At 39.3% G+C, this 24,998-nt stretch overlaps 25 non-coding genes and 2 pseudogenes across 25 annotated transcripts; all 27 read right to left on the reverse strand.

Annotated features, from left to right (window-relative positions):
• Positions 1-249: 249 nt before the first annotated feature.
• Positions 250-332, reverse strand: trnal-uaa (transfer RNA leucine (anticodon UAA)). The gene has a single exon. It is a non-coding gene; the product is annotated as a tRNA-Leu (tRNA).
• An 851-nt stretch (positions 333-1,183) lies between these two features.
• LOC112431979 (U2 spliceosomal RNA) lies at positions 1,184-1,372 on the reverse strand. Its single transcript, XR_003022747.2, has one exon. It is a non-coding gene; the product is annotated as a U2 spliceosomal RNA (small nuclear RNA).
• Positions 1,373-1,838: 466 nt separating this feature from the next.
• LOC112431998 (U2 spliceosomal RNA) lies at positions 1,839-2,029 on the reverse strand. The gene has a single exon (XR_003022766.2). It is a non-coding gene; the product is annotated as a U2 spliceosomal RNA (small nuclear RNA).
• A 636-nt stretch (positions 2,030-2,665) lies between these two features.
• Positions 2,666-2,748, reverse strand: trnal-uaa (transfer RNA leucine (anticodon UAA)). Its single transcript has one exon. It is a non-coding gene; the product is annotated as a tRNA-Leu (tRNA).
• An 851-nt stretch (positions 2,749-3,599) lies between these two features.
• LOC112431990 (U2 spliceosomal RNA) lies at positions 3,600-3,789 on the reverse strand. The gene has a single exon (XR_003022758.2). It is a non-coding gene; the product is annotated as a U2 spliceosomal RNA (small nuclear RNA).
• Positions 3,790-4,255: 466 nt separating this feature from the next.
• LOC112433332 (U2 spliceosomal RNA) lies at positions 4,256-4,446 on the reverse strand. Its single transcript, XR_003023467.2, has one exon. It is a non-coding gene; the product is annotated as a U2 spliceosomal RNA (small nuclear RNA).
• Positions 4,447-5,082: 636 nt separating this feature from the next.
• Positions 5,083-5,165, reverse strand: trnal-uaa (transfer RNA leucine (anticodon UAA)). The gene has a single exon. It is a non-coding gene; the product is annotated as a tRNA-Leu (tRNA).
• An 851-nt stretch (positions 5,166-6,016) lies between these two features.
• Positions 6,017-6,207, reverse strand: LOC112431977 (U2 spliceosomal RNA). The gene has a single exon (XR_003022745.2). It is a non-coding gene; the product is annotated as a U2 spliceosomal RNA (small nuclear RNA).
• Positions 6,208-6,674: 467 nt separating this feature from the next.
• LOC112431994 (U2 spliceosomal RNA) lies at positions 6,675-6,868 on the reverse strand. The gene has a single exon (XR_003022762.2). It is a non-coding gene; the product is annotated as a U2 spliceosomal RNA (small nuclear RNA).
• A 467-nt stretch (positions 6,869-7,335) lies between these two features.
• Positions 7,336-7,530, reverse strand: LOC143412824 (U2 spliceosomal RNA). Its single transcript, XR_013093358.1, has one exon. It is a non-coding gene; the product is annotated as a U2 spliceosomal RNA (small nuclear RNA).
• A 466-nt stretch (positions 7,531-7,996) lies between these two features.
• Positions 7,997-8,187, reverse strand: LOC143412851 (U2 spliceosomal RNA). Its single transcript, XR_013093373.1, has one exon. It is a non-coding gene; the product is annotated as a U2 spliceosomal RNA (small nuclear RNA).
• Positions 8,188-8,823: 636 nt separating this feature from the next.
• On the reverse strand, positions 8,824-8,906 carry trnal-uaa (transfer RNA leucine (anticodon UAA)). The gene has a single exon. It is a non-coding gene; the product is annotated as a tRNA-Leu (tRNA).
• An 851-nt stretch (positions 8,907-9,757) lies between these two features.
• LOC143412860 (U2 spliceosomal RNA) lies at positions 9,758-9,947 on the reverse strand. The gene has a single exon (XR_013093384.1). It is a non-coding gene; the product is annotated as a U2 spliceosomal RNA (small nuclear RNA).
• A 466-nt stretch (positions 9,948-10,413) lies between these two features.
• Positions 10,414-10,606, reverse strand: LOC112431982 (U2 spliceosomal RNA). The gene has a single exon (XR_003022750.2). It is a non-coding gene; the product is annotated as a U2 spliceosomal RNA (small nuclear RNA).
• Positions 10,607-11,072: 466 nt separating this feature from the next.
• LOC143412825 (U2 spliceosomal RNA) lies at positions 11,073-11,267 on the reverse strand. The gene has a single exon (XR_013093359.1). It is a non-coding gene; the product is annotated as a U2 spliceosomal RNA (small nuclear RNA).
• A 466-nt stretch (positions 11,268-11,733) lies between these two features.
• On the reverse strand, positions 11,734-11,924 carry LOC143412852 (U2 spliceosomal RNA). Its single transcript, XR_013093374.1, has one exon. It is a non-coding gene; the product is annotated as a U2 spliceosomal RNA (small nuclear RNA).
• Positions 11,925-12,560: 636 nt separating this feature from the next.
• On the reverse strand, positions 12,561-12,643 carry trnal-uaa (transfer RNA leucine (anticodon UAA)). The gene has a single exon. It is a non-coding gene; the product is annotated as a tRNA-Leu (tRNA).
• Positions 12,644-13,494: 851 nt separating this feature from the next.
• On the reverse strand, positions 13,495-13,688 carry LOC112431973 (U2 spliceosomal RNA). Its single transcript, XR_003022741.2, has one exon. It is a non-coding gene; the product is annotated as a U2 spliceosomal RNA (small nuclear RNA).
• A 467-nt stretch (positions 13,689-14,155) lies between these two features.
• LOC112431983 (U2 spliceosomal RNA) lies at positions 14,156-14,351 on the reverse strand. Its single transcript, XR_003022751.2, has one exon. It is a non-coding gene; the product is annotated as a U2 spliceosomal RNA (small nuclear RNA).
• Positions 14,352-14,817: 466 nt separating this feature from the next.
• Positions 14,818-15,008, reverse strand: LOC112431960 (U2 spliceosomal RNA). The gene has a single exon (XR_003022733.2). It is a non-coding gene; the product is annotated as a U2 spliceosomal RNA (small nuclear RNA).
• Positions 15,009-15,644: 636 nt separating this feature from the next.
• Positions 15,645-15,727, reverse strand: trnal-uaa (transfer RNA leucine (anticodon UAA)). The gene has a single exon. It is a non-coding gene; the product is annotated as a tRNA-Leu (tRNA).
• An 851-nt stretch (positions 15,728-16,578) lies between these two features.
• Positions 16,579-16,769, reverse strand: LOC112431971 (U2 spliceosomal RNA). The gene has a single exon (XR_003022739.2). It is a non-coding gene; the product is annotated as a U2 spliceosomal RNA (small nuclear RNA).
• Positions 16,770-17,236: 467 nt separating this feature from the next.
• LOC112431988 (U2 spliceosomal RNA) lies at positions 17,237-17,430 on the reverse strand. Its single transcript, XR_003022756.2, has one exon. It is a non-coding gene; the product is annotated as a U2 spliceosomal RNA (small nuclear RNA).
• Positions 17,431-17,897: 467 nt separating this feature from the next.
• Positions 17,898-18,100, reverse strand: LOC112432001 (U2 spliceosomal RNA; annotated as a pseudogene).
• Positions 18,101-21,298: 3,198 nt separating this feature from the next.
• Positions 21,299-21,430, reverse strand: LOC112433359 (U2 spliceosomal RNA; annotated as a pseudogene).
• Positions 21,431-22,054: 624 nt separating this feature from the next.
• On the reverse strand, positions 22,055-22,137 carry trnal-uaa (transfer RNA leucine (anticodon UAA)). Its single transcript has one exon. It is a non-coding gene; the product is annotated as a tRNA-Leu (tRNA).
• Positions 22,138-22,986: 849 nt separating this feature from the next.
• LOC112433353 (U2 spliceosomal RNA) lies at positions 22,987-23,186 on the reverse strand. The gene has a single exon (XR_013093369.1). It is a non-coding gene; the product is annotated as a U2 spliceosomal RNA (small nuclear RNA).
• Between the last annotated feature and the right edge of the window lie 1,812 nt (positions 23,187-24,998).

A 24,998-nucleotide genomic window follows, 5' to 3' on the forward strand; every position in this document is an offset into this window, starting at 1 on the left:
CGGTAACTGTATTCCTGTTATGTCTGGGCTTTCCCTAATTGCACAAGCCAACGGTTCTACATATAACATGTACAGTAAGACTGAGAGGGGGCGACCTTGGCACAGACCTCTCATTTGTCTTTCATCCCAGCTTTTTTGGGGGTGACTGGGTGGGGGGATATTGCTCACAGCAAATTCCTAAAAACTCCTATTGATCATTGTTGCTCCCATAGATACATTTCAGTTTACCAGTCATGAGGCTCCAAATTATACCAGGAGTGGGGTTTGAACCCACGAGAGCATGCGCTCATTGGAGCTTAAGTCCAACGCCTTAACCACTCGGCCATCCTGATGCATATATATTGTGCATGCGTGTTCCTTTAGGAAACAGGAAGATTGCTAGGAGAAAGAAACGTATTAATCTTGTTTGTTAGGATCATAGCCATAAATGGAGGACTCTTATAAAGTCCATGGATTTTCATTCACACATATTACATGAGGTATCTACTCTTTACACACTAAGGATCCACACTACCAGGGCTACGGCACACAGCTGTTTTATAAATCATCAAAACCAATACTATCCTAAGATTTATTATATACAAAAATGATCTGTTCCCAAATGTTTTCATGTAATCCTGAAAACAGAAAAACAATCTTCTGCACTATTAACCATCCACAAATGGAAACAACAGACAATACAGGTGATTTTAGCTAAAAAGCCAAGAAAAAATTGTGTGGGTTTTTTTTTTTTTTTCAAACGATGTAATTTACAGCCACAGAGGACAGAAAGCTGCAGTATGTAGAGAAAGAGAAGAGTTAAACCTATAATCAACATGAGTCCTTGTAGATGGCAGCCTCCGGTTTTTAAAGACTTCTATTGGTCTCTAGTGGACAACAGAGGTAACTGCAGGATTGGAGCCAGAATAGTGTAACTGCAGTTCAAAACGACATATTTTTTTGATTTCCCATAGAAAGTGTGTGTCCAGCCACGTGTCAGTCCAAGTGGCAGGATTTAGTAATTCTGGTAATAGTTAAATGTAAGTCATTCACAAATATTAAGTCGCAACATTTCAGTCTGACTAACCTTGGAAGATTACACGAAGACAATGTCCAGATATGCAGACGCACACATATATCTAGCGTATAAGAAAATTCTTTGCACAAACTGTTGAGTCAAATGACATTTGTTTTTCACAGCTTCAGGGGGTGCACCGTTCCTAGAAATACTGCAATACCAGGTCGATGCGTGGAGTGGACGGAGCAAGCCCCTATTCCATCTCCCTGCTCCAAAAATCAATTTAATATATGGTCCCCGGGTAGGGGACGTATCAGATATTAAACTGATAAGAACAGATTTTTTTTTTTTTTAGCTAAAAAGCCAAGAAAAGATTGTGTGGTTTATTTTTTTTCAAACGATGTAATTTACAGCCACAGAGGACAGAAAGCTGCAGTATGTAGAGAAAGAGAAGAGTTAAACCTATAATCAACATGAGTCCTTGTAGATGGCAGCCTCCGGTTTTTAAAGACTTCTATTGGTCTCTAGTGGACAACAGAGGTAACTGCAGGATTGGAGCCAGAATAGTGTAACTGCAGTTGAAAACGACATATTTTTTTGATTTCCCATAGAAAGTGTGTGTCCAGCCACGTGTCAGTCCAAGTGGCAGGATTTAGTAATTCTGGTAATAGTTAAATGTAAGTCATTCACAAATATTAAGTCGCAAGATTTCAGTCTGACTAACCTTGGAAGATTACACGAAGACAATGTCCAGATATGCAGACGCACGCATATATCTAGCGTATAAGAAATTTCTTTGCACAAACTGTTGAGTCAAATGACATTTGTTTTTCACAGCTTCAGGGGGTGCACCGTTCTTAGAAATACTGCAATACCAGGTCGATGCGTGGAGTGGACGGAGCAAGCCCCTATTCCATCTCCCTGCTCCAAAAATCAATTTAATATATGGTCCCCGGGTAGGGGACGTATCAGATATTAAACTGATAAGAACAGATACTACACTTGATCTTAGCCAAAAGGCCGAGAAGCGATACCCACATATCGCACGACAGAAACGACTCATTCTGCTTACTGCAACTCTAACTCATGGTTACAATGAAGAACACAGTCGCCTTCTAACAAATGGTAGAGGACAGGTCGATGTTTTACTGACGTTTTACCTCCGAAACATCACAATATAACTATGGTCGGCATGTTTCAGTTTTTAAACGGCGCCACATATATGACGACACTTTAGTTTCTGAAACGCCGGTCAGCGCATGCCGGTTAATGAGATTCAAAATCACGTGGTCGCCTGCAGTCCAATCAGCGGTCGTTGAGACGGAGCGTCTTCAATTCATTTTTATAACTTTCTTGGCGTTATAATTGTTTTCATAATATGATAATTACATACTGTTAAATTTTTAATGTTTCTCCTCCCGGTAACTGTATTCCTGTTATGTCTGGGCTTTCCCTAATTGCACAAGCCAACGGTTCTACATATAACATGTACAGTAAGACTGAGAGGGGGCGACCTTGGCACAGACCTCTCATTTGTCTTTCATCCCAGCTTTTTTGGGGGTGACTGGGTGGGGGGATATTGCTCACAGCAAATTCCTAAAAACTCCTATTGATCATTGTTGCTCCCATAGATACATTTCAGTTTACCAGTCATGAGGCTCCAAATTATACCAGGAGTGGGGTTTGAACCCACGAGAGCATGCGCTCATTGGAGCTTAAGTCCAACGCCTTAACCACTCGGCCATCCTGATGCATATATATTGTGCATGCGTGTTCCTTTAGGAAACAGGAAGATTGCTAGGAGAAAGAAACGTATTAATCTTGTTTGTTAGGATCATAGCCATAAATGGAGGACTCTTATAAAGTCCATGGATTTTCATTCACACATATTACATGAGGTATCTACTCTTTACACACTAAGGATCCACACTACCAGGGCTACGGCACACAGCTGTTTTATAAATCATCAAAACCAATACTATCCTAAGATTTATTATATACAAAAATGATCTGTTCCCAAATGTTTTCATGTAATCCTGAAAACAGAAAAACAATCTTCTGCACTATTAACCATCCACAAATGGAAACAACAGACAATACAGGTGATTTTAGCTAAAAAGCCAAGAAAAAATTGTGTGGGTTTTTTTTTTTTTTTCAAACGATGTAATTTACAGCCACAGAGGACAGAAAGCTGCAGTATGTAGAGAAAGAGAAGAGTTAAACCTATAATCAACATGAGTCCTTGTAGATGGCAGCCTCCGGTTTTTAAAGACTTCTATTGGTCTCTAGTGGACAACAGAGGTAACTGCAGGATTGGAGCCAGAATAGTGTAACTGCAGTTCAAAACGACATATTTTTTTGATTTCCCATAGAAAGTGTGTGTCCAGCCACGTGTCAGTCCAAGTGGCAGGATTTAGTAATTCTGGTAATAGTTAAATGTAAGTCATTCACAAATATTAAGTCGCAAGATTTCAGTCTGACTAACCTTGGAAGATTACACGAAGACAATGTCCAGATATGCAGACGCACACATATATCTAGCGTATAAGAAAATTCTTTGCACAAACTGTTGAGTCAAATGACATTTGTTTTTCACAGCTTCAGGGGGTGCACCGTTCCTAGAAATACTGCAATACCAGGTCGATGCGTGGAGTGGACGGAGCAAGCCCCTATTCCATCTCCCTGCTCCAAAAATCAATTTAATATATGGTCCCCGGGTAGGGGACGTATCAGATATTAAACTGATAAGAACAGATTTTTTTTTTTTTTTAGCTAAAAAGCCAAGAAAAGATTGTGTGGTTTATTTTTTTTCAAACGATGTAATTTACAGCCACAGAGGACAGAAAGCTGCAGTATGTAGAGAAAGAGAAGAGTTAAACCTATAATCAACATGAGTCCTTGTAGATGGCAGCCTCCGGTTTTTAAAGACTTCTATTGGTCTCTAGTGGACAACAGAGGTAACTGCAGGATTGGAGCCAGAATAGTGTAACTGCAGTTCAAAACGACATATTTTTTTGATTTCCCATAGAAAGTGTGTGTCCAGCCACGTGTCAGTCCAAGTGGCAGGATTTAGTAATTCTGGTAATAGTTAAATGTAAGTCATTCACAAATATTAAGTCGCAAGATTTCAGTCTGACTAACCTTGGAAGATTACACGAAGACAATGTCCAGATATGCAGACGCACGCATATATCTAGCGTATAAGAAATTTCTTTGCACAAACTGTTGAGTCAAATGACATTTGTTTTTCACAGCTTCAGGGGGTGCACCGTTCTTAGAAATACTGCAATACCAGGTCGATGCGTGGAGTGGACGGAGCAAGCCCCTATTCCATCTCCCTGCTCCAAAAATCAATTTAATATATGGTCCCCGGGTAGGGGACGTATCAGATATTAAACTGATAAGAACAGATACTACACTTGATCTTAGCCAAAAGGCCGAGAAGCGATACCCACATATCGCACGACAGAAACGACTCATTCTGCTTACTGCAACTCTAACTCATGGTTACAATGAAGAACACAGTCGCCTTCTAACAAATGGTAGAGGACAGGTCGATGTTTTACTGACGTTTTACCTCCGAAACATCACAATATAACTATGGTCGGCATGTTTCAGTTTTTAAACGGCGCCACATATATGACGACACTTTAGTTTCTGAAACGCCGGTCAGCGCATGCCGGTTAATGAGATTCAAAATCACGTGGTCGCCTGCAGTCCAATCAGCGGTCGTTGAGACGGAGCGTCTTCAATTCATTTTTATAACTTTCTTGGCGTTATAATTGTTTTCATAATATGATAATTACATACTGTTAAATTTTTAATGTTTCTCCTCCCGGTAACTGTATTCCTGTTATGTCTGGGCTTTCCCTAATTGCACAAGCCAACGGTTCTACATATAACATGTACAGTAAGACTGAGAGGGGGCGACCTTGGCACAGACCTCTCATTTGTCTTTCATCCCAGCTTTTTTGGGGGTGACTGGGTGGGGGGATATTGCTCACAGCAAATTCCTAAAAACTCCTATTGATCATTGTTGCTCCCATAGATACATTTCAGTTTACCAGTCATGAGGCTCCAAATTATACCAGGAGTGGGGTTTGAACCCACGAGAGCATGCGCTCATTGGAGCTTAAGTCCAACGCCTTAACCACTCGGCCATCCTGATGCATATATATTGTGCATGCGTGTTCCTTTAGGAAACAGGAAGATTGCTAGGAGAAAGAAACGTATTAATCTTGTTTGTTAGGATCATAGCCATAAATGGAGGACTCTTATAAAGTCCATGGATTTTCATTCACACATATTACATGAGGTATCTACTCTTTACACACTAAGGATCCACACTACCAGGGCTACGGCACACAGCTGTTTTATAAATCATCAAAACCAATACTATCCTAAGATTTATTATATACAAAAATGATCTGTTCCCAAATGTTTTCATGTAATCCTGAAAACAGAAAAACAATCTTCTGCACTATTAACCATCCACAAATGGAAACAACAGACAATACAGGTGATTTTAGCTAAAAAGCCAAGAAAAAATTGTGTGGGTTTTTTTTTTTTTTTCAAACGATGTAATTTACAGCCACAGAGGACAGAAAGCTGCAGTATGTAGAGAAAGAGAAGAGTTAAACCTATAATCAACATGAGTCCTTGTAGATGGCAGCCTCCGGTTTTTAAAGACTTCTATTGGTCTCTAGTGGACAACAGAGGTAACTGCAGGATTGGAGCCAGAATAGTGTAACTGCAGTTCAAAACGACATATTTTTTTGATTTCCCATAGAAAGTGTGTGTCCAGCCACGTGTCAGTCCAAGTGGCAGGATTTAGTAATTCTGGTAATAGTTAAATGTAAGTCATTCACAAATATTAAGTCGCAACATTTCAGTCTGACTAACCTTGGAAGATTACACGAAGACAATGTCCAGATATGCAGACGCACACATATATCTAGCGTATAAGAAAATTCTTTGCACAAACTGTTGAGTCAAATGACATTTGTTTTTCACAGCTTCAGGGGGTGCACCGTTCCTAGAAATACTGCAATACCAGGTCGATGCGTGGAGTGGACGGAGCAAGCCCCTATTCCATCTCCCTGCTCCAAAAATCAATTTAATATATGGTCCCCGGGTAGGGGACGTATCAGATATTAAACTGATAAGAACAGATTTTTTTTTTTTTTTTAGCTAAAAAGCCAAGAAAAAATTGTGTGGGTTTATTTTTTTTCAAACGATGTAATTTACAGCCACAGAGGACAGAAAGCTGCAGTATGTAGAGAAAGAGAAGAGTTAAACCTATAATCAACATGAGTCCTTGTAGATGGCAGCCTCCGGTTTTTAAAGACTTCTATTGGTCTCTAGTGGACAACAGAGGTAACTGCAGGATTGGAGCCAGAATAGTGTAACTGCAGTTCAAAACGACATATTTTTTTGATTTCCCATAGAAAGTGTGTGTCCAGCCACGTGTCAGTCCAAGTGGCAGGATTTAGTAATTCTGGTAATAGTTAAATGTAAGTCATTCACAAATATTAAGTCGCAACATTTCAGTCTGACTAACCTTGGAAGATTACACGAAGACAATGTCCAGATATGCAGACGCACACATATATCTAGCGTATAAGAAAATTCTTTGCACAAACTGTTGAGTCAAATGACATTTGTTTTTCACAGCTTCAGGGGGTGCACCGTTCCTAGAAATACTGCAATACCAGGTCGATGCGTGGAGTGGACGGAGCAAGCCCCTATTCCATCTCCCTGCTCCAAAAATCAATTTAATATATGGTCCCCGGGTAGGGGACGTATCAGATATTAAACTGATAAGAACAGATTTTTTTTTTTTTTTTTTTAGCTAAAAAGCCAAGAAAAAATTGTGTGGGTTTATTTTTTTTCAAACGATGTAATTTACAGCCACAGAGGACAGAAAGCTGCAGTATGTAGAGAAAGAGAAGAGTTAAACCTATAATCAACATGAGTCCTTGTAGATGGCAGCCTCCGGTTTTTAAAGACTTCTATTGGTCTCTAGTGGACAACAGAGGTAACTGCAGGATTGGAGCCAGAATAGTGTAACTGCAGTTCAAAACGACATATTTTTTTGATTTCCCATAGAAAGTGTGTGTCCAGCCACGTGTCAGTCCAAGTGGCAGGATTTAGTAATTCTGGTAATAGTTAAATGTAAGTCATTCACAAATATTAAGTCGCAAGATTTCAGTCTGACTAACCTTGGAAGATTACACGAAGACAATGTCCAGATATGCAGACGCACGCATATATCTAGCGTATAAGAAATTTCTTTGCACAAACTGTTGAGTCAAATGACATTTGTTTTTCACAGCTTCAGGGGGTGCACCGTTCCTAGAAATACTGCAATACCAGGTCGATGCGTGGAGTGGACGGAGCAAGCCCCTATTCCATCTCCCTGCTCCAAAAATCAATTTAATATATGGTCCCCGGGTAGGGGACGTATCAGATATTAAACTGATAAGAACAGATTTTTTTTTTTTTTTTTTTTAGCTAAAAAGCCAAGAAAAGATTGTGTGGTTTATTTTTTTTCAAACGATGTAATTTACAGCCACAGAGGACAGAAAGCTGCAGTATGTAGAGAAAGAGAAGAGTTAAACCTATAATCAACATGAGTCCTTGTAGATGGCAGCCTCCGGTTTTTAAAGACTTCTATTGGTCTCTAGTGGACAACAGAGGTAACTGCAGGATTGGAGCCAGAATAGTGTAACTGCAGTTCAAAACGACATATTTTTTTGATTTCCCATAGAAAGTGTGTGTCCAGCCACGTGTCAGTCCAAGTGGCAGGATTTAGTAATTCTGGTAATAGTTAAATGTAAGTCATTCACAAATATTAAGTCGCAAGATTTCAGTCTGACTAACCTTGGAAGATTACACGAAGACAATGTCCAGATATGCAGACGCACGCATATATCTAGCGTATAAGAAATTTCTTTGCACAAACTGTTGAGTCAAATGACATTTGTTTTTCACAGCTTCAGGGGGTGCACCGTTCTTAGAAATACTGCAATACCAGGTCGATGCGTGGAGTGGACGGAGCAAGCCCCTATTCCATCTCCCTGCTCCAAAAATCAATTTAATATATGGTCCCCGGGTAGGGGACGTATCAGATATTAAACTGATAAGAACAGATACTACACTTGATCTTAGCCAAAAGGCCGAGAAGCGATACCCACATATCGCACGACAGAAACGACTCATTCTGCTTACTGCAACTCTAACTCATGGTTACAATGAAGAACACAGTCGCCTTCTAACAAATGGTAGAGGACAGGTCGATGTTTTACTGACGTTTTACCTCCGAAACATCACAATATAACTATGGTCGGCATGTTTCAGTTTTTAAACGGCGCCACATATATGACGACACTTTAGTTTCTGAAACGCCGGTCAGCGCATGCCGGTTAATGAGATTCAAAATCACGTGGTCGCCTGCAGTCCAATCAGCGGTCGTTGAGACGGAGCGTCTTCAATTCATTTTTATAACTTTCTTGGCGTTATAATTGTTTTCATAATATGATAATTACATACTGTTAAATTTTTAATGTTTCTCCTCCCGGTAACTGTATTCCTGTTATGTCTGGGCTTTCCCTAATTGCACAAGCCAACGGTTCTACATATAACATGTACAGTAAGACTGAGAGGGGGCGACCTTGGCACAGACCTCTCATTTGTCTTTCATCCCAGCTTTTTTGGGGGTGACTGGGTGGGGGGATATTGCTCACAGCAAATTCCTAAAAACTCCTATTGATCATTGTTGCTCCCATAGATACATTTCAGTTTACCAGTCATGAGGCTCCAAATTATACCAGGAGTGGGGTTTGAACCCACGAGAGCATGCGCTCATTGGAGCTTAAGTCCAACGCCTTAACCACTCGGCCATCCTGATGCATATATATTGTGCATGCGTGTTCCTTTAGGAAACAGGAAGATTGCTAGGAGAAAGAAACGTATTAATCTTGTTTGTTAGGATCATAGCCATAAATGGAGGACTCTTATAAAGTCCATGGATTTTCATTCACACATATTACATGAGGTATCTACTCTTTACACACTAAGGATCCACACTACCAGGGCTACGGCACACAGCTGTTTTATAAATCATCAAAACCAATACTATCCTAAGATTTATTATATACAAAAATGATCTGTTCCCAAATGTTTTCATGTAATCCTGAAAACAGAAAAACAATCTTCTGCACTATTAACCATCCACAAATGGAAACAACAGACAATACAGGTGATTTTAGCTAAAAAGCCAAGAAAAAATTGTGTGGGTTTTTTTTTTTTTTTCAAACGATGTAATTTACAGCCACAGAGGACAGAAAGCTGCAGTATGTAGAGAAAGAGAAGAGTTAAACCTATAATCAACATGAGTCCTTGTAGATGGCAGCCTCCGGTTTTTAAAGACTTCTATTGGTCTCTAGTGGACAACAGAGGTAACTGCAGGATTGGAGCCAGAATAGTGTAACTGCAGTTCAAAACGACATATTTTTTTGATTTCCCATAGAAAGTGTGTGTCCAGCCACGTGTCAGTCCAAGTGGCAGGATTTAGTAATTCTGGTAATAGTTAAATGTAAGTCATTCACAAATATTAAGTCGCAAGATTTCAGTCTGACTAACCTTGGAAGATTACACGAAGACAATGTCCAGATATGCAGACGCACACATATATCTAGCGTATAAGAAAATTCTTTGCACAAACTGTTGAGTCAAATGACATTTGTTTTTCACAGCTTCAGGGGGTGCACCGTTCCTAGAAATACTGCAATACCAGGTCGATGCGTGGAGTGGACGGAGCAAGCCCCTATTCCATCTCCCTGCTCCAAAAATCAATTTAATATATGGTCCCCGGGTAGGGGACGTATCAGATATTAAACTGATAAGAACAGATTTTTTTTTTTTTTTAGCTAAAAAGCCAAGAAAAGATTGTGTGGTTTATTTTTTTTCAAACGATGTAATTTACAGCCACAGAGGACAGAAAGCTGCAGTATGTAGAGAAAGAGAAGAGTTAAACCTATAATCAACATGAGTCCTTGTAGATGGCAGCCTCCGGTTTTTAAAGACTTCTATTGGTCTCTAGTGGACAACAGAGGTAACTGCAGGATTGGAGCCAGAATAGTGTAACTGCAGTTCAAAACGACATATTTTTTTGATTTCCCATAGAAAGTGTGTGTCCAGCCACGTGTCAGTCCAAGTGGCAGGATTTAGTAATTCTGGTAATAGTTAAATGTAAGTCATTCACAAATATTAAGTCGCAACATTTCAGTCTGACTAACCTTGGAAGATTACACGAAGACAATGTCCAGATATGCAGACGCACACATATATCTAGCGTATAAGAAAATTCTTTGCACAAACTGTTGAGTCAAATGACATTTGTTTTTCACAGCTTCAGGGGGTGCACCGTTCCTAGAAATACTGCAATACCAGGTCGATGCGTGGAGTGGACGGAGCAAGCCCCTATTCCATCTCCCTGCTCCAAAAATCAATTTAATATATGGTCCCCGGGTAGGGGACGTATCAGATATTAAACTGATAAGAACAGATTTTTTTTTTTTTTTTTTAGCTAAAAAGCCAAGAAAAGATTGTGTGGTTTATTTTTTTTCAAACGATGTAATTTACAGCCACAGAGGACAGAAAGCTGCAGTATGTAGAGAAAGAGAAGAGTTAAACCTATAATCAACATGAGTCCTTGTAGATGGCAGCCTCCGGTTTTTAAAGACTTCTATTGGTCTCTAGTGGACAACAGAGGTAACTGCAGGATTGGAGCCAGAATAGTGTAACTGCAGTTCAAAACGACATATTTTTTTGATTTCCCATAGAAAGTGTGTGTCCAGCCACGTGTCAGTCCAAGTGGCAGGATTTAGTAATTCTGGTAATAGTTAAATGTAAGTCATTCACAAATATTAAGTCGCAAGATTTCAGTCTGACTAACCTTGGAAGATTACACGAAGACAATGTCCAGATATGCAGACGCACGCATATATCTAGCGTATAAGAAATTTCTTTGCACAAACTGTTGAGTCAAATGACATTTGTTTTTCACAGCTTCAGGGGGTGCACCGTTCCTAGAAATACTGCAATACCAGGTCGATGCGTGGAGTGGACGGAGCAAGCCCCTATTCCATCTCCCTGCTCCAAAAATCAATTTAATATATGGTCCCCGGGTAGGGGACGTATCAGATATTAAACTGATAAGAACAGATTTTTTTTTTTTTTTTTTTTAGCTAAAAAGCCAAGAAAAGATTGTGTGGTTTATTTTTTTTCAAACGATGTAATTTACAGCCACAGAGGACAGAAAGCTGCAGTATGTAGAGAAAGAGAAGAGTTAAACCTATAATCAACATGAGTCCTTGTAGATGGCAGCCTCCGGTTTTTAAAGACTTCTATTGGTCTCTAGTGGACAACAGAGGTAACTGCAGGATTGGAGCCAGAATAGTGTAACTGCAGTTCAAAACGACATATTTTTTTGATTTCCCATAGAAAGTGTGTGTCCAGCCACGTGTCAGTCCAAGTGGCAGGATTTAGTAATTCTGGTAATAGTTAAATGTAAGTCATTCACAAATATTAAGTCGCAAGATTTCAGTCTGACTAACCTTGGAAGATTACACGAAGACAATGTCCAGATATGCAGACGCACGCATATATCTAGCGTATAAGAAATTTCTTTGCACAAACTGTTGAGTCAAATGACATTTGTTTTTCACAGCTTCAGGGGGTGCACCGTTCTTAGAAATACTGCAATACCAGGTCGATGCGTGGAGTGGACGGAGCAAGCCCCTATTCCATCTCCCTGCTCCAAAAATCAATTTAATATATGGTCCCCGGGTAGGGGACGTATCAGATATTAAACTGATAAGAACAGATACTACACTTGATCTTAGCCAAAAGGCCGAGAAGCGATACCCACATATCGCACGACAGAAACGACTCATTCTGCTTACTGCAACTCTAACTCATGGTTACAATGAAGAACACAGTCGCCTTCTAACAAATGGTAGAGGACAGGTCGATGTTTTACTGACGTTTTACCTCCGAAACATCACAATATAACTATGGTCGGCATGTTTCAGTTTTTAAACGGCGCCACATATATGACGACACTTTAGTTTCTGAAACGCCGGTCAGCGCATGCCGGTTAATGAGATTCAAAATCACGTGGTCGCCTGCAGTCCAATCAGCGGTCGTTGAGACGGAGCGTCTTCAATTCATTTTTATAACTTTCTTGGCGTTATAATTGTTTTCATAATATGATAATTACATACTGTTAAATTTTTAATGTTTCTCCTCCCGGTAACTGTATTCCTGTTATGTCTGGGCTTTCCCTAATTGCACAAGCCAACGGTTCTACATATAACATGTACAGTAAGACTGAGAGGGGGCGACCTTGGCACAGACCTCTCATTTGTCTTTCATCCCAGCTTTTTTGGGGGTGACTGGGTGGGGGGATATTGCTCACAGCAAATTCCTAAAAACTCCTATTGATCATTGTTGCTCCCATAGATACATTTCAGTTTACCAGTCATGAGGCTCCAAATTATACCAGGAGTGGGGTTTGAACCCACGAGAGCATGCGCTCATTGGAGCTTAAGTCCAACGCCTTAACCACTCGGCCATCCTGATGCATATATATTGTGCATGCGTGTTCCTTTAGGAAACAGGAAGATTGCTAGGAGAAAGAAACGTATTAATCTTGTTTGTTAGGATCATAGCCATAAATGGAGGACTCTTATAAAGTCCATGGATTTTCATTCACACATATTACATGAGGTATCTACTCTTTACACACTAAGGATCCACACTACCAGGGCTACGGCACACAGCTGTTTTATAAATCATCAAAACCAATACTATCCTAAGATTTATTATATACAAAAATGATCTGTTCCCAAATGTTTTCATGTAATCCTGAAAACAGAAAAACAATCTTCTGCACTATTAACCATCCACAAATGGAAACAACAGACAATACAGGTGATTTTAGCTAAAAAGCCAAGAAAAAATTGTGTGGGTTTTTTTTTTTTTTTCAAACGATGTAATTTACAGCCACAGAGGACAGAAAGCTGCAGTATGTAGAGAAAGAGAAGAGTTAAACCTATAATCAACATGAGTCCTTGTAGATGGCAGCCTCCGGTTTTTAAAGACTTCTATTGGTCTCTAGTGGACAACAGAGGTAACTGCAGGATTGGAGCCAGAATAGTGTAACTGCAGTTCAAAACGACATATTTTTTTGATTTCCCATAGAAAGTGTGTGTCCAGCCACGTGTCAGTCCAAGTGGCAGGATTTAGTAATTCTGGTAATAGTTAAATGTAAGTCATTCACAAATATTAAGTCGCAACATTTCAGTCTGACTAACCTTGGAAGATTACACGAAGACAATGTCCAGATATGCAGACGCACACATATATCTAGCGTATAAGAAAATTCTTTGCACAAACTGTTGAGTCAAATGACATTTGTTTTTCACAGCTTCAGGGGGTGCACCGTTCCTAGAAATACTGCAATACCAGGTCGATGCGTGGAGTGGACGGAGCAAGCCCCTATTCCATCTCCCTGCTCCAAAAATCAATTTAATATATGGTCCCCGGGTAGGGGACGTATCAGATATTAAACTGATAAGAACAGATTTTTTTTTTTTTTTTTTTAGCTAAAAAGCCAAGAAAAAATTGTGTGGGTTTATTTTTTTTCAAACGATGTAATTTACAGCCACAGAGGACAGAAAGCTGCAGTATGTAGAGAAAGAGAAGAGTTAAACCTATAATCAACATGAGTCCTTGTAGATGGCAGCCTCCGGTTTTTAAAGACTTCTATTGGTCTCTAGTGGACAACAGAGGTAACTGCAGGATTGGAGCCAGAATAGTGTAACTGCAGTTCAAAACGACATATTTTTTTGATTTCCCATAGAAAGTGTGTGTCCAGCCACGTGTCAGTCCAAGTGGCAGGATTTAGTAATTCTGGTAATAGTTAAATGTAAGTCATTCACAAATATTAAGTCGCAAGATTTCAGTCTGACTAACCTTGGAAGATTACACGAAGACAATGTCCAGATATGCAGACGCACGCATATATCTAGCGTATAAGAAATTTCTTTGCACAAACTGTTGAGTCAAATGACATTTGTTTTTCACAGCTTCAGGGGGTGCACCGTTCCTAGAAATACTGCAATACCAGGTCGATGCGTGGAGTGGACGGAGCAAGCCCCTATTCCATCTCCCTGCTCCAAAAATCAATTTAATATATGGTCCCCGGGTAGGGGACGTATCAGATATTAAACTGATAAGAACAGATTTTTTTTTTTTTTTTTTTTTAGCTAAAAAGCCAAGAAAAGATTGTGTGGTTTATTTTTTTTCAAACGATGTAATTTACAGCCACAGAGGACAGAAAGCTGCAGTATGTAGAGAAAGAGAAGAGTTAAACCTATAATCAACATGAGTCCTTGTAGATGGCAGCCTCCGGTTTTTAAAGACTTCTATTGGTCTCTAGTGGACAACAGAGGTAACTGCAGGATTGGAGCCAGAATAGTGTAACTGCAGTTCAAAACGACATATTTTTTTGATTTCCCATAGAAAGTGTGTGTCCAGCCACGTGTCAGTCCAAGTGGCAGGATTTAGTAATTCTGGTAATAGTTAAATGTAAGTCATTCACAAATATTAAGTCGCAAGATTTCAGTCTGACTAACCTTGGAAGATTACACGAAGACAATGTCCAGATATGCAGACGCACGCATATATCTAGCGTATAAGAAATTTCTTTGCACAAACTGTTGAGTCAAATGACATTTGATTTTCACAGCTTCAGGGGGTGCACCGTTCTTAGAAATACTGCAATACCAGGTCGATGCGTGGAGTGGACGGAGCAAGCCCCTATTCCATCTCCCTGCTCCAAAAATCAATTTAATATATGGTCCCCGGGTAGGGGACGTATCAGATATTAAACTGATAAGAACAGATACTACACTTGATCTTAGCCAAAAGGCCGAGAAGCGATACCCACATATCGCACGACAGAAACGACTCATTCTGCTTACTGCAACTCTAACTCATGGTTACAATGAAGAACACAGTCGCCTTCTAACAAATGGTAGAGGACAGGTCGATGTTTTACTGACGTTTTACCTCCGAAACATCACAATATAACTATGGTCGGCATGTTTCAGTTTTTAAACGGCGCCACATATATGACGACACTTTAGTTTCTGAAACGCCGGTCAGCGCATGCCGGTTAATGAGATTCAAAATCACGTGGTCGCCTGCAGTCCAATCAGCGGTCGTTGAGACGGAGCGTCTTCAATTCATTTTTATAACTTTCTTGGCGTTATAATTGTTTTCATAATATGATAATTACATACTGTTAAATTTTTAATGTTTCTCCTCCCGGTAACTGTATTCCTGTTATGTCTGGGCTTTCCCTAATTGCACAAGCCAACGGTTCTACATATAACATGTACAGTAAGACTGAGAGGGGGCGACCTTGGCACAGACCTCTCATTTGTCTTTCATCCCAGCTTTTTTGGGGGTGACTGGGTGGGGGGATATTGCTCACAGCAAATTCCTAAAAACTCCTATTGATCATTGTTGCTCCCATAGATACATTTCAGTTTACCAGTCATGAGGCTCCAAATTATACCAGGAGTGGGGTTTGAACCCACGAGAGCATGCGCTCATTGGAGCTTAAGTCCAACGCCTTAACCACTCGGCCATCCTGATGCATATATATTGTGCATGCGTGTTCCTTTAGGAAACAGGAAGATTGCTAGGAGAAAGAAACGTATTAATCTTGTTTGTTAGGATCATAGCCATAAATGGAGGACTCTTATAAAGTCCATGGATTTTCATTCACACATATTACATGAGGTATCTACTCTTTACACACTAAGGATCCACACTACCAGGGCTACGGCACACAGCTGTTTTATAAATCATCAAAACCAATACTATCCTAAGATTTATTATATACAAAAATGATCTGTTCCCAAATGTTTTCATGTAATCCTGAAAACAGAAAAACAATCTTCTGCACTATTAACCATCCACAAATGGAAACAACAGACAATACAGGTGATTTTAGCTAAAAAGCCAAGAAAAAATTGTGTGGGTTTTTTTTTTTTTTTCAAACGATGTAATTTACAGCCACAGAGGACAGAAAGCTGCAGTATGTAGAGAAAGAGAAGAGTTAAACCTATAATCAACATGAGTCCTTGTAGATGGCAGCCTCCGGTTTTTAAAGACTTCTATTGGTCTCTAGTGGACAACAGAGGTAACTGCAGGATTGGAGCCAGAATAGTGTAACTGCAGTTCAAAACGACATATTTTTTTGATTTCCCATAGAAAGTGTGTGTCCAGCCACGTGTCAGTCCAAGTGGCAGGATTTAGTAATTCTGGTAATAGTTAAATGTAAGTCATTCACAAATATTAAGTCGCAACATTTCAGTCTGACTAACCTTGGAAGATTACACGAAGACAATGTCCAGATATGCAGACGCACACATATATCTAGCGTATAAGAAAATTCTTTGCACAAACTGTTGAGTCAAATGACATTTGTTTTTCACAGCTTCAGGGGGTGCACCGTTCCTAGAAATACTGCAATACCAGGTCGATGCGTGGAGTGGACGGAGCAAGCCCCTATTCCATCTCCCTGCTCCAAAAATCAATTTAATATATGGTCCCCGGGTAGGGGACGTATCAGATATTAAACTGATAAGAACAGATTTTTTTTTTTTTTTTAGCTAAAAAGCCAAGAAAAAATTGTGTGGGTTTATTTTTTTTCAAACGATGTAATTTACAGCCACAGAGGACAGAAAGCTGCAGTATGTAGAGAAAGAGAAGAGTTAAACCTATAATCAACATGAGTCCTTGTAGATGGCAGCCTCCGGTTTTTAAAGACTTCTATTGGTCTCTAGTGGACAACAGAGGTAACTGCAGGATTGGAGCCAGAATAGTGTAACTGCAGTTCAAAACGACATATTTTTTTGATTTCCCATAGAAAGTGTGTGTCCAGCCACGTGTCAGTCCAAGTGGCAGGATTTAGTAATTCTGGTAATAGTTAAATGTAAGTCATTCACAAATATTAAGTCGCAACATTTCAGTCTGACTAACCTTGGAAGATTACACGAAGACAATGTCCAGATATGCAGACGCACACATATATCTAGCGTATAAGAAAATTCTTTGCACAAACTGTTGAGTCAAATGACATTTGTTTTTCACAGCTTCAGGGGGTGCACCGTTCCTAGAAATACTGCAATACCAGGTCGATGCGTGGAGTGGACGGAGCAAGCCCCTATTCCATCTCCCTGCTCCAAAAATCAATTTAATATATGGTCCCCGGGTAGGGGACGTATCAGATATTAAACTGATAAGAACAGATTTTTTTTTTTTTTTTTTTAGCTAAAAAGCCAAGAAAAAATTGTGTGGGTTTATTTTTTTTCAAACGATGTAATTTACAGCCACAGAGGACAGAAAGCTGCAGTATGTAGAGAAAGAGAAGAGTTAAACCTATAATCAACATGAGTCCTTGTAGATGGCAGCCTCCGGTTTTTAAAGACTTCTATTGGTCTCTAGTGGACAACAGAGGTAACTGCAGGATTGGAGCCAGAATAGTGTAACTGCAGTTCAAAACGACATATTTTTTTGATTTCCCATAGAAAGTGTGTGTCCAGCCACGTGTCAGTCCAAGTGGCAGGATTTAGTAATTCTGGTAATAGTTAAATGTAAGTCATTCACAAATATTAAGTCGCAAGATTTCAGTCTGACTAACCTTGGAAGATTACACGAAGACAATGTCCAGATATGCAGACGCACGCATATATCTAGCGTATAAGAAATTTCTTTGCACAAACTGTTGAGTCAAATGACATTTGTTTTTCACAGCTTCAGGGGGTGCACCGTTCTTAGAAATACTGCAATACCAGGTCGATGCGTGGAGTGGACGGAGCAAGCCCCTATTCCATCTCCCTGCTCCAAAAATCAATTTAATATATGGTCCCCGGGTAGGGGACGTATCAGATATTAAACTGATAAGAACAGATTTTTTTTTTTTTTTTTTTTTTTCTTTTTTCTTTTTACTTACAACACCATCTTACATTTCCATTTGCTCAACATTCCATTGAATACTTTTCATATTTCACAAAAACATCTTTTACATCATTCATAATAATCCTTCCACCTGTCCTTAATCGTGTCTATTCCCCATCTTTGTAATTCATGCCGATATATCCCCTCAAATTCCCTCTCTATATCCTTTATTGTTCCCATCTCTTTCCATTCATACCCCCCCCTTATATACCCCTGTCTTGCCCTCCATATCTTAAGTTTTGTAATTGATAACAACATACAACGTATTTTATTTTCCTCCTTCTTTTTATCCTTAGGCCTAAGATAAGTTATTTCCTCATATGTCAAAGCCTCTAGTCCCTTATACCTCCTCTTCATTCCAGCCCATACCTTTTTTGCATATTTGCACCCCCATAGGACGTGTTCAATCGTTTCTTCCTCTGTGCAATTATCCCTCGGACATTCTTTTAACTTCCCCAAATTATGTGCATACATCGTAGTCCTTACAGGTAATTTCCTATGTAGGTGCATCCAATTAAAATCTTTCAAAACATTCTTATAACTCTTATCCTGTGTGTATTCCCAAACTTCCGAACTCACTATCCCCTGGTTGTAGTTAGCATTCCTCGCCAGTTTTTTATACAGAAGTTTATGATTTTGTATTGTATCCACCTCCCTGCACTCTATATGTCTCTTTCCCCACTTAACCATCCTCTGAAAGTATTCTGGTCTTGTCTCTGCCTTCGGCCCCTGATTTTCCCACCCAATTAAAAACCGGTATGGAATAGCTAACCAGAACCATAACAATATCTGACATTTATGAATATATGGCTTCTTTAACAGCGTACACACATTTGCATAAAAAATCGTATCTAACTTTAACGGAATGTTCGGTACCCCTTTTCCCCCATCGGCAACCTCCTGATACATTTGTACTCTCTTTACGTACTCGTAACCTCCCCATATAAAGTTAAATATTCCCCTCATTATTTGTGCTCTAAATACTTGTGGCATCGGGAACACATAGCCTAGATACAATAATTTCGGCACCACCTCACTCTTTATCACTAACACCTTCCCAGTAATTGTAAGCTTCCTCATTTTCCATAGTCGTAATTTCCTTTCCACCTCTGCCATCTTCCCCTTCCAGTTCCAAATAGCATCGCCCTCCTTATTCCCAAAAGAAATTCCTAGAATGTCCATAGGACCTTCACACAAAGTATAATCACAAATATTTTCCCTTCTACCTTCCCACGTCCCCAAGTACTTATATTTTGTCTTTTCCTTATTTATTTTTGATCCTGTAACTTCTTCATATATTTTTAATATTTCCACAACTTCTCTTAAACTGTCGTCGTCCGCTAAATATAGTATAGTATCATCCGCATATTGAGATATTTTCAAACATTCCCCCCCCGGCATCATTATCCCCCTCACTCTTTTATTCTCCCGAATTGCACAAGCCAATGGTTCAACATATAATACATAGAGTACCACCGATAACGGGCACCCTTGTCTCAACCCCCTCGCTTGATGAACTTTTTCCGTGAGGAACCCGTTCAATTTGATTTTTGAATATATCCCTTTATAAAGGATCCTCACCCACCTTATAAATTGTTTTCCCAAGCCCATCTTAGTCATTACCTCCCACAAAATTTCGTAATCTAGCCTATCAAATGCCTTTTGTTGGTCTAAACTTACACAGATTGCCGCCATTTTTCTATCCTTTACATATGCAAGTATGTCTCTATGTAATTGTATATTCCATGAAATTTGTCTCCCCTTCACCCCACACGTTTGATCACTTCCCACTATATCCGACATTACCCCTACCAATCTATTTGCAATTATCTTACTTAAAATCTTATAATCTACACATAACATAGTGAGAGGTCTATAATTATCAAGTAAATGAGGATTCCCTTTCTTAAATAATAACGAAATCACACCCGTCCTCATACTCTCCGCCATCTCTTCCCCCTCTAATATTTCTTTAAAGACCTCCAACAAATGTAACCCTATCACTCCCCAAAATACCTCATAAAATTCTTTCGTTAATCCATCTATTCCTGGTACCCTATTTACCTTCATTCCCTTTACCACCTTATATGCCTCTTCCATCGTTATTTCCCTTTCCAGAAACTCCCTATCTTCCTCTACTAATCTCCTCTTTAATGACCCCAAAAGAACATCTCTTTTTTCTGTCCCTACTTTTTCTTTTCTAAATAAATCCTCGTAATATTCTTTTACTACCCCCAACATGCTTTCCCTCCCTATAATCTCCTTCCCATCCTTTTCCAATTTCTCTATAACCCCCCTTTTATCCCTACTTTTCATCTTTTTAAAAAAATATGCGGAACACCTTTCATCTTCCTCATACTCTTTCTGTTTTAATTTATATGTTTCTGCTCTTGCCTTCCTCTCTAATAACTCTTCTTGCCTCACCTTTAAGTCTTCAATTTTCAAATCTACATTTTTTTCCTTCCCCTCCTTTTGTATAACATAAATATGTTCTATCTCTTTTTGTAACATATTAAATTCTTCTTTTCTACGTTTAGATCTATCTGTACAATATTCTATCGTAAATTTTTTTATCTTGCATTTTACATCCTCCCACCAATCCCCTTTTTTTCCATAAAGTTCTTTTACTTTCACCCATAAAGGGAAGATCTCTAAAAATTTATCCCTATAATCTTTTTCCTTTAACACCTCATTATTTAATTTCCAATATCCCTTCCCGTATTCCATCCCTTCTATCTCCAAATCCACCTCTACCGCCTGGTGATCCGTGAGTAGAACCGGAATCGTTTTTCCCCCTTTAATTTTACACTTTTTATCTATCAAAATATAGTCTAACCTACTCTGTACCCCCCTTGTATTCCTCCATGTATACCCTACTTTTTTCCCCAGAAGTCTGCCCATAACATCCGTTAACCCGTATTGTCTTATAAATGTCTTTAATGGGAGAGAAAATTTTTCTTTTTCTAAAGATACATTAAAATCCCCTCCCACTATAATATTTTTCCTTGTAATAAAACAAGTGTCCATCGACAAAAGGAGTTCTCTTCTTTGTTTTGGATCCACATGTGCATACACATTTATTATCCGGCTTTGGACCCCGTTTTTTTCTACATCTACCACCATCACTCTTCCCTGTATCACCGTATAACTTTCTTTTATTTTTATACTTTTATTTCCACACAACACTCCCACCCCTGTCCCATATACTCCTCCTATACTCCATGCCGATTCACCCCCCCTCCACTGCTCCGAAAAAATAACAACATCCTTCTCGTCCGATACTGATAAGAACAGATACTACACTTGATCTTAGCCAAAAGGCCGAGAAGCGATACCCACATATCGCACGACAGAAACGACTCATTCTGCTTACTGCAACTCTAACTCATGGTTACAATGAAGAACACAGTCGCCTTCTAACAAATGGTAGAGGACAGGTCGATGTTTTACTGACGTTTTACCTCCGAAACATCACAATATAACTATGGTCGGCATGTTTCAGTTTTTAAACGGCGCCACATATATGACGACACTTTAGTTTCTGAAACGCCGGTCAGCGCATGCCGGTTAATGAGATTCAAAATCACGTGGTCGCCTGCAGTCCAATCAGCGGTCGTTGAGACGGAGCGTCTTCAATTCATTTTTATAACTTTCTTGGCGTTATAATTGTTTTCATAATATGATAATTACATACTGTTAAACTTTTAATGTTTCTCCTCCCGGTAACTGTATTCCTGTTATGTCTGGGCTTTCCCTAATTGCACAAGCCAACGGTTCTACATATAACATGTACAGTAAGACTGAGAGGGGGCGACCTTGGCACAGACCTCTCATTTGTCTTTCAACCCAGCTTTTTTGGGGGGGGATATTGCTCACAGCAAATTCCTAAAAACTCCTATTGATCATTGTTGCTCCCATAGATACATTTCAGTTTACCAGTCATGAGGCTCCAAATTATACCAGGAGTGGGGTTTGAACCTACGAGAGGATGCGCTCATTGGAGCTTAAGTCCAACGCCTTAACCACTCGGCCATCCTGATGCATATATATTGTGCATGCGTGTTCCTTTAGGAAACAGGAAGATTGGTAGGAGAAAGAAACGCATTAATCTTGTTTGTTAGGATCATAGCCATAAATGGAGGACTCTTATAAAGTCCATGGATTTTCATTCACACATATTACATGAGGTATCTACTCTTTACACACTAAGGATCCACACTACCAGGGCTACGGCACACAGCTGTTTTATAAATCATCAAAACCAATACTATCCTAAGATTTATTATATACAAAAATGATCTGTTCCAAAATGTTTTCATGTAATCCTGAAAACAGAAAAACAATCTTCTGCACTATTAACCATCCACAAATGGAAACAACAGACAATACAGGTGATTTTAGCTAAAAAGCCAAGAAAAAATTGTGTGGGTTTTTTTTTTTTTCAAACGATGTAATTTACAGCCACAGAGGACAGAAAGCTGCAGTATGTAGAGAAAGAGAAGAGTTAAACCTATAATCAACATGAGTCCTTGTAGATGGCAGCCTCCGGTTTTTAAAGACTTCTATTGGTCTCTAGTGGACAACAGAGGTAACTGCAGGATTGGAGCCAGAATAGTGTAACTGCAGTTCAAAACGACATATTTTTTTGATTTCCCATAGAAAGTGTGTGTCCAGCCACGTGTCAGTCCAAGTGGCAGGATTTAGTAATTCTGGTAATAGTTAAATGTAAGTCATTCACAAATATTAAGTCGCAAGATTTCAGTCTGACTAACCTTGGAAGATTACACGAAGACAATGTCCAGATATGCAGACGCACGCATATATCTAGCGTATAAGAAATTTCTTTGCACAAACTGTTGAGTCAAATGCCATTTGTTTTTCACAGCTTCAGGGGGTGCACCGTTCCTAGAAATACTGCAATACCAGGTCGATGCGTGGAGTGGACGGAGCAAGCCCCGATTCCATCTCCCTGCTCCAAAAATCAATTTAATATATGGTCCCCGGGTAGGGGACGTATCAGATATTAAACTGATAAGAACAGATTTTTTTTTTTTTTTTTTTCCTTTTTTATTTTTACTTACAACACCATCTTACATTTCCATTTGCTCAACATTCCATTGAATACTTTTCATATTTCACAAAAACATCTTTTACATCATTCATAATAATCCTTCCACCTGTCCTTAATCGTGTCTATTCCCCATCTTTGTAATTCATGCCGATATATCCCCTCAAATTCCCTCTCTATATCCTTTATTGTTCCCATCTCTTTCCATTCATACCCCCCCCTTATATACCCCTGTCTTGCCCTCCATATCTTAAGTTTTGTAATTGATAACAACATACAACGTATTTTATTTTCCTCCTTCTTTTTATCCTTAGGCCTAAGATAGGTTATTTCCTCATATGTCAAAGCCTCTAGTCCCTTATACCTCCTCTTCATTCCAGCCCATACCTTTTTTGCATATTTGCACCCCCATAGGACGTGTTCAATCGTTTCTTCCTCTGTGCAATTATCCCTCGGACATTCTTTTAACTTCCCCAAATTATGTGCATACATCGTAGTCCTTACAGGTAATTTCCTATGTAGGTGCATCCAATTAAAATCTTTCAAAACATTCTTATAACTCTTATCCTGTGCGTATTCCCAAACTTCCGAACTCACTATCCTCTGGTTGTAGTTAGCATTCCTCGCCAGTTTTTTATACAGAAGTTTATGATTTTGTATTGTATCCACCTCCCTGCACTCTATATGTCTCTTTCCCCACTTAACCATCCTCTGAAAGTATTCTGGTCTTGTCTCTGCCTTCGGCCCCTGATTTTCCCACCCAATTAAAAACCGGTATGGAATAGCTAACCAGAACCATAACAATATCTGACATTTATAAATATATGGCTTCTTTAACAGCGTACACACATTTGCATAAAAAATCGTATCTAACTTTAACGGAATGTTCGGTACCCCTTTTCCCCCATCGGCAACCTCCTGATACATTTGTACTCTCTTTACATACTCGTAACCTCCCCATATAAAGTTAAATATTCCCCTCATTATTTGTGCTCTAAATACTTGTGGCATCGGGAACACATAGCCTAGATACAATAATTTCGGCACCACCTCACTCTTTATCACTAACACCTTCCCAGTAATTGTAAGCTTCCTCATTTTCCATAGTCGTAATTTCCTTTCCACCTCTGCCATCTTCCCCTTCCAGTTCCAAATAGCATCGCCCTCCTTATTCCCAAAAGAAATTCCTAGAATGTCCATAGGACCTTCACACAACGTATAATCACAAATATTTTCCCTTCTACCTTCCCACGTCCCCAAGTACTTATATTTTGTCTTTTCCTTATTTATTTTTGATCCTGTAACTTCTTCATATATTTTTAATATTTCCACAACTTCTCTTAAACTGTCGTCGTCCGCTAAATATAGTATAGTATCATCCGCATATTGAGATATTTTCAAACATTCCCCCCCCGGCATCATTATCCCCCTCACTCTTTTATTCTCCCGAATTGCACAAGCCAATGGTTCAACATATAATACATAGAGTACCACCGATAACGGGCACCCTTGTCTCAACCCCCTCGCTTGATGAACTTTTTCCGTGAGGAACCCGTTCAATTTGATTTTTGAATATATCTCTTTATAAAGGATCCTCACCCACCTTATAAATTGTTTTCCCAAGCCCATCTTAGTCATTACCTCCCACAAAATTTCGTAATCTAGCCTATCAAATGCCTTTTGTTGGTCTAAACTTACACAGATTGCCGCCATTTTTCTATCCTTTACATATGCAAGTATGTCTCTATGTAATTGTATATTCCATGAAATTTGTCTCCCCTTCACCCCACACGTTTGATCACTTCCCACTATATCCGACATTACCCCTACCAA

This window comes from Maylandia zebra, linkage group LG15, assembly GCF_041146795.1.
Source record: "Maylandia zebra isolate NMK-2024a linkage group LG15, Mzebra_GT3a, whole genome shotgun sequence".
NCBI lineage: Eukaryota > Metazoa > Chordata > Actinopteri > Cichliformes > Cichlidae > Maylandia > Maylandia zebra.